General features: G+C 42.7%; 1 long non-coding RNA gene across 2 annotated transcripts; it reads left to right on the top strand.

Annotated features, from left to right (window-relative positions):
• The first annotated feature begins 830 nt into the window (after positions 1 to 830).
• Positions 831 to 2,299, top strand: LOC140633445 (uncharacterized). 2 transcript variants are annotated; one of them, XR_012031061.1, is made up of 2 exons: positions 831 to 969; positions 1,379 to 2,299. It is a non-coding gene; the product is annotated as an uncharacterized lncRNA (long non-coding RNA). The 2 variants fall into 2 exon arrangements; XR_012031060.1 differs by having other exon boundaries at positions 840 to 975.
• Positions 2,300 to 11,996: the final 9,697 nt, after the last annotated feature.

Raw genomic sequence — 11,996 nt, 5'->3', positions numbered from 1 at the left:
GAGTGATTCAAGTTCTTAGAAGAGATTGTTGCTAGCGTTACAATAGCTGGTGGCTGAGGAGCCCCTTTCACACAGGCTCTGCTGGGAGCCGTAGTGCAGTTAGGTAAACAGTGATCTCATTTTGAGTCATGCAGTTTTACTACATCACCGTGAAAGGTAGCAACAAGATAGGAGGTAGCTGTCAACTGACTTACTCAGTTTGTTTTGGTGTTTTTTTTTTTTTTTTTTTTTACCTCTTATGGAGCTAAGTCTGAGGAAGCTGGAAACATTCCTGTCCACTTAATATTTGTCACTATACAAGCAATGCTTGCTCATTAACTAATTGTAAAAGAATAAAGAGAGAGAAAGAAAGAGAAAGAGAGAGAGACGTTACTGATAATCCCTACACTTGCAAACACTTTCTATTTTTCTTGACTCCGAGACACATTTAGGAACTCTCATTATTTTTGAAGATTTCAAATAATCCTACGTGAGGACGCGTCCCAAATCTGTCCTGAACACGGAAGGGTGATTAAAGCCCCAAATATTTCAGCTGGGTTAAACTTTGACCAACCCAGGTGACCAGCTCGGCGATCCTAAAAAACCTTGTGGAATACTTTGTGTCGGCCAAGACCACACACCCGGATTCCTGGCGCAGGTTTCCTGTTTGTAATCAAACATAACCCCAGATGGTTTGCTTTCCTAAGCATTCGAGACACATTCTTCTCATTTGAAAGCTTTGTGACTTACTCAACAACCCCTGTATCTCAACTATGTTAAAGATACATAGAAAAGAGATGACATCACAGAGCTGATTTCGGTCTTTCAGCTCTGTGCTTAGCTAAAGTTGAGCAGTTGCAATGAGTCATGCAATCTTGTGACCAGCCGGGCGCTCTTCCAACCAGAGAGACAGTTAAGATCTCTGACAACAGAACCTGTAGTTGTTTGAAGAGGAGGTAACAACAGGCCCTGGACACTCGGTGATCCCAGGTTTGTGTGAGTAACAAAATGTGCTCCTATTCCCTCTGAATAACAAGGCAGCGATGATGAGGTAACACTTAGCAAAGCTGACTCATTTCCTCATTTATAGATGAAAGGGATGGTTCGAGAAATGACTATCTCACAGTAAGTGATGGTTCCTTCAGGTAATACTTGCCGAGTCTCTTCATAAAGCAAGGCTCATCATAACATTGGCTCGTTGGTTATTTTGTCATGAGTCCAAGTCAGGCGTGAAAAGCCAGGTCCGTTCCTATCCTTGAACTATGTGAGAACTGCTGATTTCGGGTGATATCCAGAGGAAAGGGCTTGTGGAAAGCCTGTGTAAAAATCAGGGGTAATCATTGAAAATTGAGAAATAAAAATGTGGACTTAATGTAAATTTCTTTTTGTTTTCCACCAGATAACATTTTGTACTGGTGATGCTGGATGTCCGTGTGAGACATCTGTGGCTGGGGCTGGACGCCCCCCTCCGTATCTAGGGACGCCCCCCTTGCATGGGGACTGGGACTGTGGGATTTCCAGCCACGTCCTGTTGACTTGAACCGACTCAGCAGGCACTGCCATCCTGGGAAACCAAGAAACCTCCTCGTCTCTGGCTTGCTGCGATCTCCTGGGCTTTATAATCAGGCTGCCTTCACAGACACATTCCTCAAAGCTCGTTTGGAGCATACATATTTTTAATACAAGAAGCCTGTTGGGAGAAAAACACGAGATGAATGTATTTCTCACCAAAACTCATAACTCTTTGCTTCCTCCACTAGCTTTTACTAGGACTTGACAAAAATGGAAATAGTCTCTCTAGGTAGGAATTTGTTGTTTTCATTCATTTATAACACGTGAACTGCCCTCTGTTGCCTCTTTCCCTGCTTGGTCTGCCTTCCTTTGAATTCTCGTGTAATTTTAACGGTTGTACAATTTTTTGTGTTGTTGGGAAATCACTAATTGTGAAACATGTTAAACTGAGCACATTTAAAAATAACCTAGCCTCTCCTACTGTTTGGGTAGAGCCGTTTGCTTGTTTGGGGTTGCTAATGGGAATAAGTGACCATGTGTGCAGTACCTCTCGAGCCAGCTTGTTTGCTCAGAGGAAAGAATTCATTGAAAAGCCATAGACTACATTCCAGAATGTTGGCCAACCACTTTGCAAAAGTATACTGTTGGGTCACAGCAAGGCGCGCCATCGCTCCTGGAAAAGCAACTCCAAATGTCTGCCCGGGGGACAGAGATCTTGTTGCAGGATGTCCATATAGGCAATGCTACTACGCATTTTTATTAGTGGTTCTTCCCTGCTCCTCCTAATAAAATGCTATTGGAATATTTAGTCTCTGGAAGTCCATGTGACTCTATTTTCTTCAAAGTTACTTCCTATGTTTTGCAATTAATTGTCCCAATGAACTTGATCTAAATATTGTGTTTCAGGGTCAGGGTGGGGGTCATTTCAACTACTTCAGGACCTGGAAGAGATTCGTCATGTTGTATTTTTCCCATTCCTTGCTAACAAATGACGACATGATGGTTCTGCCTCTGGAAGCTGAGAATCTGCAGAGGCATCGAGTTGGTCTGCGGAGAGGATGCGAGTTGGCCCGGCAGGTGCGATGCTGCACATCCCACTCCCCCGCCCCCATTGATCTGTTGTATAAATTGGACCACTCGACTTTGATCTGCTTTTATACAAGAGTTTGTTTTAACACAAATGGATAAATAAATGTGTTTGAAAGTTGTTTAGAAGGGGATGTCAAAGCAGAGCCCAGAAAGAGGCTGGTGCAGCCTCCATTGGCCGTTCAGAAGAGAAGTCAGGACAGGGCTTAAGGGACATGTGGGCCTGTCGACGTCCTTCTCCTCCAGATTCTCAGTGTCTGACCCATAAGGCAGCACAGAGAGGGTCACGTCCTGGTGCTTGGTACACCCAAGTAGAGCCCACATGCCTCCTTAGCCTTCTTCCCCCCATCCCTCTCTCTTGACTCTCTCAGTGCTCTATGGCCTTAGCAAGTGGTGGGACTCTTTAGGACTCAGACTTTCTGTGATGGGAACTGCCAAGGTGGCAGAAAAGCTGTCACTCCTCTCACCTGGTAATGGTGACCTCTCTCTCCCAAGCCCATAAGCCTGAGATCCCGAGAGCACGTTTTCTTCCTTCGCTTTCTAAAGACCTGAAGAGCCTTTTCCTTCTCAGCGACCCTCAGATCAGTCCATAGCAGCCTGTCCATCCCCACGGCCACTGTCCTATTTTTGGCCCTCCCTGTGTCTGGCCCATCTGTACTCCCATCTTCTTCCTTGGGCCACACACCTCCCTCCAGTTCTCGTGAATGCTTTGCATGATGGCCAGATGGGTCTTTAAATGCTGCTTCGAAAATGTCACTTTTTTCATAAAAATCTTTTCCACTTGTCTCAGGGTATTCAAATCCTGCTGACTCATTTCTCTACGATTTTACTCAATGAATATCTAAGCACTGGTGTTTCGCTGTTGGCCGTGGCGGGGGAAGAGCAGCCCAGATACATCCATTTTAACTCCACACGCAAAGCCATTTTAAGTATCTGGGCCAACGGTGCCCTTCCTGGGTGATGAGGATGAGAAGGTGCTCAGGAGCACGAGTGCTGTGGGCATGTCAGCCATCTGTCCTGCGAACCCGAGTGCGGGAGCTGGGTGCCAAGGGCTGTATTCTGAGCCCCTCGGTTGCAACATGAGCCAACACACCCAAATCTCTGCTTTTATGAGCATATGATTTCGACAGGGGCCTGAGGGGAAGAAGCCCCACGTCTTCAGTGTGCAGGTCAACCTCTGCAGGAGATCTCTTATGTGGCGTCATCAAATAATAGAGAACCACGACCAAAAAGTCATCCCAAGGAGTTTTCATGTAACAACATTGTCTTTGGAAATCATGTGTGTGTGAAGGCAGAGATTATAACTCTCATCTCCTTATTGGTTTTGGGGGCCATTTTTGATTGTTGGGATGAAAAGCAAAGGCCTGTGGAGGAAACAAGAACAAATTCTGGAGGTGGGGCCACTGGCAGTCAGTCTCTGAAGGTTTTACATCTGACAATGTAACACTAGTGGCCTCTGGAAGGCCTGGACTTCATACCCCTGAAGGTGTCCCAGCCTCGCTGTCATGCAGCCAGATGACACTGGCCCAGCTCTTTCCTGGTCTGCTCCAGCCCAGGGGACTGCTGGGGACTGAATCACGTTTCTCCCAAGTGTGCATGTTGACACCTTGATTGGAGATGGGCTCTCTGAGGAGGTAACTAATGTTAAACAATGTCATAAGGGTGAGGCTCTGGTCCCATAGGACTGGTGACCTGGGAAGAAGAGGAAGAAACAGCAGCTCTCTCTCTCCCCTCCACATGAAGACACAGTGAGAAGGTGGCGGTCTGCAAGTCAGGAAGGGAGCTCTCTCCCCAGAGCCTGGCCACGCTGGCACCTTGAGCTGACTTCCAGCCTCCAGAGATATGAGAAATAACTGTCTGTGGTTGAAGCGGCTGGTCCGTGGGGTGTGGTGTTCTGTGATGGGGGCCCAAGGTGACTAAGGCATGGCATCTTCAACCACCAGTCCAAAGAAGGCCCTGGCAACGGTCCTCCTCCTCTGCTCTGGGCTCCCCCACAGTGTGTGCGTTCTTACCCACCCGCCTCCATGAGAAGCTTGGCTGTGAGGACTCCAGGAATGGGTCCTGTTGTCCTTTGACCCCCTGGGGTACTAGCCAGATTCATTCCTCATGCTATGACAAGTAATATTTGTTGACTGATTAACTGGTCTGCCAGCTGATTAGCCAAGTGGTACCTGGTATGCTGAAATAGTTTGTTTTTACCTTGGTTTCAGAATTGGCAAAGAAACATTGAGAATATTCTGTACACAATTCTGGTTATTTTGAGATATGAGAGTTGTTTATTTTCTCCTGGAATGATCCGGAGGGTCACTTCTGCCCTTCAACTGGTGCGTGAACATAAAACGGAGCAGCAGATGCCAAATTCTACAAAAGGTGCACTTTCATTTTCTTTGAATGGAAGGTGTTTTATCAATAAAATTAAAATCCCATTAAATTCTCTGGTACTTGACCAGGGTGCTTCATCTTGCACCCTTTCTTTAAAATTGTTTAATCACTTCTTAGTAAAAGAAGGGGAAAATATCGGTGGAACCCAAAATGACTTCTTTCTGCTCTCCTGGTGTTCTTTTCTTCATTCTGCATGAAATTAATTTCGAAGAAAGGAGCTGAACTCTTCGGTTGAGGCCACATAATTTAGTGTGAAAGCAAGATTTTCAATTAACAGCAATAACCTGGACTTGATCAGAAAATAAAGCCATTCCTGCTGAAGCTACCAGGGATTAACACTTTTTAATTGTGCTCATAGAGAGAGTGTGTGTATGTAGCAAAATAATCCGAAGGCGTTTCCATTTCTAACCTAAAATGACCCTGTGCTTAACTTAACCTGTTTGATGGAGTTCATGGAATCATGAGTTACCTTTGGGTTAAATTATAAAAACGATTTTTTGTTTGGATGACGTTGTAGGGATATTTTGCTTATGCAATGGTAAGATTCAGAAATTACTATCCATGATGTTAGTGGTGTCTATCTGAACTTCACAAATATATTTTTAAAACTGTTCTGATGTTATTTCATTAAATCGCTACATGTGGGTTTACAGGCCACATTGCAAGCTTGTTGGGCAGTGTCATGTGCCTCAGCCCCACCTCACCGGTGCCCTCGGCTTGGGCTCTAGAAGCAAAGGAGACAGAAGCAATGACTTAATTGTTTCAGTAATTTTGGCAACTGTGTCCTTCCTCAGCAGGCCAAATTGGCACATGCAGAATGACCAAGATTGTTGACATTATACAAGTTTTGCCTGGATTCTTTATTTCATTAATTACTTGAAAAACTTCTGCGTTGTCAACTTCACTCTCTTGAAATGACTCTACATGTCTTCATGCAGCTGGGACTACATTCAGGTGCAAGTCACAGAGAGCACCATTCATAGAGGTAGTCACGATTGACACTGTATTTAGTTCACATAAAAGTAAGTGCCAACAAGGGGAACTTGGGGCTAATGCAGCCTCTTAGTAACATCTTCAAAGACCTAGTATCATTTTCTGGTTTGTGATCCATCATCTCCGCTTTGTACTTTTTATTCTCAAAGTTCTAGGATGCTTGCTGCCGGTCCAGGCAGCTCCATGTTCAGGTTTAGAAAAAGGAAGGAGATTGTCGTTCAACAGGCATAAAATTTCAGTTATGTAGGATGAGCTCCAGAGATCTGCACATGGTGCCTGTAGTTAGCAAGACCGCATCGCGCACTGAAGAATGTTAGAGGCAGATCTCGCATTAAGTGTTCTTACAAGGAGAGAAAGCAAGCAAGCAAGCAGGAAAGAAGAAAGAAAGAATGAAAGAAAGAATGAAAGAGAGAAAGAAAGAAAAGAAAAGAAAGAAAGAAAGAAAGAAAGAAAGAAAGAAAGAAAGAAAGAAAGAGAACAGTAAGAAATTTTGGAAGTGGTAAGTATGTTCATCACGCCAGCGATAATCAATTCTATAATTGAGTTATCGATTATAACTCGATAAAGCTATTAAAAAGAAAAGGGAAGCGTCCAAAGATTTCTCCTAAAGAAAACTTATTTTTTACATCTTTTTCCTTTCCTTTTAAATCATATTTGGAAGGTGTTGTCCTCCCAGGAAAATCTGCTTATCTCTCATAATCCAGAACTTTGTCACATGTTCACATCCCAGTGCAAAGGAGTCTGAGAATCAGCTTTTTGATCTCTGTAGTGGAGGAAGCAAAGGACGGTGGCTGGAATGGTTTTGGGGTGGCAAGTGCAGCCCTCTGCCATAGTGTCTTCCAGGTACGTGGTGTGAGAGGCATAGAGGAAAGTCAAGTTGTATGTTTATCTCATTACTTTGTTGACTTCATCCAAACAAAATTCCAACAGGAAAAAAAAATGCCAATTGATAACTAGTTTGCTAGAACTAAGAATCAAGTAAAATGAACTGTGTTGCAAGATACTTAATGCCTAGAATCCTGGGATCCTCTGTTGGAAAAAAAACGAGGTTATGCACTTGGTTGATGTTGACAGGAATCGCCTGGTTCACCACTCTGTATGAATTCCTCTTGCACATTGAATCTAGGCTTTGCCCACTCTTTCTTTGGCCAACCAGACATCAAAACACATGGAACCAGCAAACAACACAGGAAGCATGGTGTGAGCTTGTGCAAGGGCAAGGTTGGTGGACCGGAGCTTCTATTCTGTGAAGAGTCCTTGGCAGGAAGCCCTTCTGGAAAGAGAGGTACAGATCCTCGCTGTTCCAGCTGAGCCCAACGTCTTGCCAACTTGCAAGCTAAGCGCAGCTGCATGTGTAAGCATAGGCTAGACCTGCAGAAGGTCTAAGCAATCAACCCACAGATATGTTTAAAAAAACAAACAAACGGGAATTGTTGGCTCAAGCCACTTACTTCTGTGAGAGAAAAAGATAACATACACACCAGCTTTCTGGTGTCGCTGTTGGGATGAACTGCAAGGATCATGAGATCGCAGGCACAACGTGAGCACTCAAAAATACTAGTTATTCTTACTGGTGTTGATGTTGTTATTTTCCATTGTTCAACATAGATCCATGAAAAGGGCTTGTCAATTAGAAAAAAAAAAAAAAAAAAAGCCAAACCCCTGCAGATGCTGTCTTAACATCTATAGTCTGTTTAGCATGTGTGCTGTGGGGCTTTCCTTTAAGAAGATTATATCCTGGTTAATCCATTTAAGATAAAGAAACAATGCATTTATTACCACAGGCTATCAGTTAATAAGAAGAGACTGAATGTAATGATACCTACCAAGTAAGTGAACCATCAGAGAAACAGGAATTGATAGAGGTTTTGGAGAATGCCCTATAAAATGGATCTCTTGATCAGGGTCTCGAATGGAAAGAAATATTTCAATAATGTGGATGCTAATAATATTGCTAATATCTACATTTGTTGGGGTGCCCAGGTGGCCCAGTCGGTTAAGCATCTGCCTTTGGCTCAGGTCGTGATCCCAGGATCCTGGGAGCCCCCACATTGGGCTCCCTGCTTAGTGGGGAGTCTGCTTCCCCCTCTCCCTCTGCTTCTCCCCCTGTTTATGTCCTCTCAATCACAATCTCTCTCTCAAATAAATAAATAAATAAATAAATAATATATATTTTAAATCTACACTTGTTGAGGACTTACTGTGTTCCAGGCATGATAATAAGCACTTCATGTGCAATTTCCAATTTAATCCTTACCAAAGCTTAGGAGGCACTTTTATCCTACCTTGTTTACAGACAAGGACACAATGAGAGAAGAATTTCCTGACCTGCCTATTGCTACTGCCCTGGTCAGGAGTAGAGCTGAGATTTGGTGTCACAATCCCCTGATTCCAGAGCCAATGCTCTTTGTCTTTGCAGAGAGGCTGGCAGAGAAATTAAATGTATTTATACTCTTCGGAAAACTCATTTTGAAGTGGAGGGCAGAGCTGATTGTTACCACTGTCACACGTCTCCTCTGACATGTAGTCCAAGGGTCCTGAGTAAACGTATGAACAGAAAATCACTTTGGTGATTAAAAGACATACGCCGTATCCTTCTAAAGCAAAGGAATAAAAATAGCTAGCATGCATAGAGCATTTATTTACTCGGTGCCAGACACTCACCCTAGTGCCTTATGCATTTGGTACTTACTTTATTCCTCCTAACCAAGTGATGGTAGGTTCTTTTATTTTCCTCACTTTAAGATAATATAACCAGATTCAGAGGAGTTAAGTTAATCTCCAAGGTCACAGAACCGAAAAATGGTGGGTCAGGGTGAAAACCCAGGTGGTCGAGCTCCAAAGGCTGTGTTCGACCCCCCGCCCCCTGGCTAGCTGAAGGACTGCTCCATATGCTGCGCAAGACTTTTCAGACTGGAACTCAAACATCAGTGGAACCAGAAAGCAAAAAACAAAAGCTTGTGTGCCTCACCCCAGAGACTGGGGGTTCCTTTGTTACTGCAGCATGACCCAACTCATCCTGGCTGATACAAGTGGCTAGTAGAAGGCGAGATATCTCCAAGCCTCTTATGCTGTGATTCATCAGGATTCCCTTAAATGATTTAATTTTTCCACCTAAGGAATTATTCTCATTTTCATGTAATCCCCTTATCCCATTTAATCCTATTCCTAACTGGACCTAGTCTTCACACTAACACATGGACTGTTCATCTCATTTTACTATTGAGTGAAATGAAGGTTCAGAATCAGAAGTTCAGAAACATTTTCAAGGTTATACTAAAAGCAGCAGAGTCCGGACTTGAACTCCAATCCGTGTGATGCTGAAGCATAAAGCTGTAGAGAGGAAGGAGGCCTTTAAAGTTGCTTAGCCTTCTGATCTGAGAAAGGTTTCACAATATAATGTCGTTCAGATAGCAGGGACAAAACAAAATTCTCCTGGTTTTGCCAGGAACCTATAGCAGAAATAAAATTATGTTTATTAAAAATAATGGTAAGTAAGTGCCTGCAACAGAGTCTTTTAAGGCTTTAAAAACCCATACAATTTGTATTTAGCCTTTTCTAGAAGCCAGTTAAGATGAATACCTGCTTTTGTTTTTAAAAGTATTTTAATAAAATATAAAATAATATAAAAATATAAAAAATAAAAATATAAAATAAAAATATTCATATATATATAAAACATTATATATATACATATATATATATATATATATATACATTTTTATATAGAATATATATCCTCCCTCACCATCCCACCCAGTTCTCTTGTGCTTTGGTGAAAACACATTTCCAAATGATCCTCAGGAATGATTCTTTTTCCTTCGTTGGGATTTCATTGAACACAGAGAAGTGGAAAAACAAAATAAGTGTATGACCAGAGGGACCATTCTGCTTGCACATCACACAGATAGGAGCAAAGTTTTACAAATTAATTCAGGTGGCTATCTGCCACAATTTTCCACTCTTGTGAGCCATGATAAAGCCAACAATTTAGGTCAGAATCCTATTTTGACATGAATTGTCTGAATAATTGTCTTGGCACTTCATTTCCTCTGAGCATATAAAAAGCCACAGAGTCCTTCTTTTACTTTTATTTCAGCAATTAAAATGGTCATCCAAAAAGTCAGTGAGTCAGTGGATAACGCAATACCACTGACAGTTAATTGAATTAATGGCATGATTGATTTTTTCCAAAGGCTAAATTTGTAAGTCTCATGACAGCTTTTGCCTGAATCTTCAGACTTGTGGAGAAAACCCCAGAAAATTTGAATCCTGGACCGGGGACTTGCTCCTTGCTCAAAACAGTTTGGAGTTCTTGTGGCTGTCATCCTCATTCAAAGTCCTTCCAGCTCTAAGGTCTGTGAATTAATTGCCTTTGTTTGAGGCACAGTCTCTGGATGATTCTCCGTGGTAGCTGGTGATTAATCTGGGGAATGTGGCTCCTGGTAAAAATAAACAAGCAAAACACTGAAGTACGATTCTAAAGTCATGAGCCTGACCATTGTATGTAATGAATTCCATCCAAAAACATTTCCCGAAGAAGAATTTCCTGATTCCTTTTCATCATATCTTTTGAATTCTAACCTAAGTGACTATATATATTAGATGATGAAAAATTAAGGTTAAAATGACACAGCCCATTTTTGGATTACACCTAGATGGATCTTACACACGCGCATATACACACGAGATTTTCTCCAAATTATTGCAGGAGGAAACACACTTTTGAATGCACTAAGTCATGCATATTTTATTTTATTTTATTTTTTATTTTATTTTATTTATTTATTTATTTTTTTACACTGCTCTGGTCACTTTCTTGTCCACACCGCTGCATTAGCCAGCAGGCTCCTGTATCTGCTGGCAGATGTTACTGTTCCCTCAGTGGGAAATTGCCCCCACATTCATGAGGCACGAGCACTTTGGGGCATAGCGTAGGTCAGAAGTCACCTTCTATCCCTTTAATTGTGTCCTCGTGATTGGAGCTAATTGAGGCAAATGACGATGTCAGGGGACGTAGAGTGAGACTATGAGTCCAGAGATTTCTTCGTCCTTCCTAAGCAGCTCGTCCGTCAGCCGTCAAGGGCCTGCATGAACAGCAGCGGTGCCCCGGGAGCGTGCACCTGCGCCTCTCTCCTTACCCTCCACCTCTGCACCTGCAGGCTCCCTCCTGGCCCTTCCCGATTTCCCACTGGCCCCTCCTGGTGACCGAGGCCTGCTGTCACTTCTGGCTTGGTGAGGACAGCCCTGTGTGATGACCCAGCACTTTGCCACTTGTTGGGAATGTCGGGGAAAGGCCATGAGGTGATGACCCGTGCTTTAGGGACCGAGGGTCCCTCCAGCCTGACACCTGAGTAACAGGCACAGAAGCTGCGTACTTCTGCATTGATTTCTCTGGCCAGTGGCCCTTTCAACCTCAATGGAATCTTATTGTTTTACCTTTTTGTGAAATGCAATATTAATACAATTTGTCACTCTTCTCTAAGGGACACTTATGCTGGGATTCTAGTATGTTTTACCAATTTAGTCGTTATAATGGCCTGCGAGTGCCTTGATTTTAAAACCTTATTTGCAAAAAAAATAAAAAAATAAAAAAAAAATAAAACCTTATTTGCCAGGTCTTTTGAGAGCTGGCCATAACCTGAGATTATTCTCATAATGGACTGCTTATATAATGTACTTCTTAAAAGCCAAGTGGCACTTTTCACCTCGTTTTGCATATTGAGTGACATTTTTAGCTCGGTATTAATAATCCAACATTATAATAAAAATAATAATAGCCAGGGTTTGAGAACCCATTACAAATCTCCTTAAACTCAGGTGAACTCATTAACTCTTCGATTAAAAAAAATGGAATTAAAAAAACAAAGACTTGATTTCATTCTGCCCGATGTGATGACTTTGAGGAAAGAATGAGAAGTACAAGTGCATTCTGTTGGCTTCACCTCCAGGATTAGATTCGCTGGGCCAACCGGTTAAAATGGTCTGAGATTTAAAAATGGAAGCAGAGAAAGAAGCATGCCTATCGGTTCTGAGTCAAACGG

Source organism: Canis lupus, chromosome 5, assembly GCF_048164855.1.
Source record: "Canis lupus baileyi chromosome 5, mCanLup2.hap1, whole genome shotgun sequence".
In the NCBI taxonomy this organism is placed as follows: Eukaryota; Metazoa; Chordata; class Mammalia; order Carnivora; family Canidae; genus Canis; species Canis lupus.
Note: the sequence above shows the minus strand (reverse complement) of the source record. Positions and strands in the feature narration are given on the sequence as shown.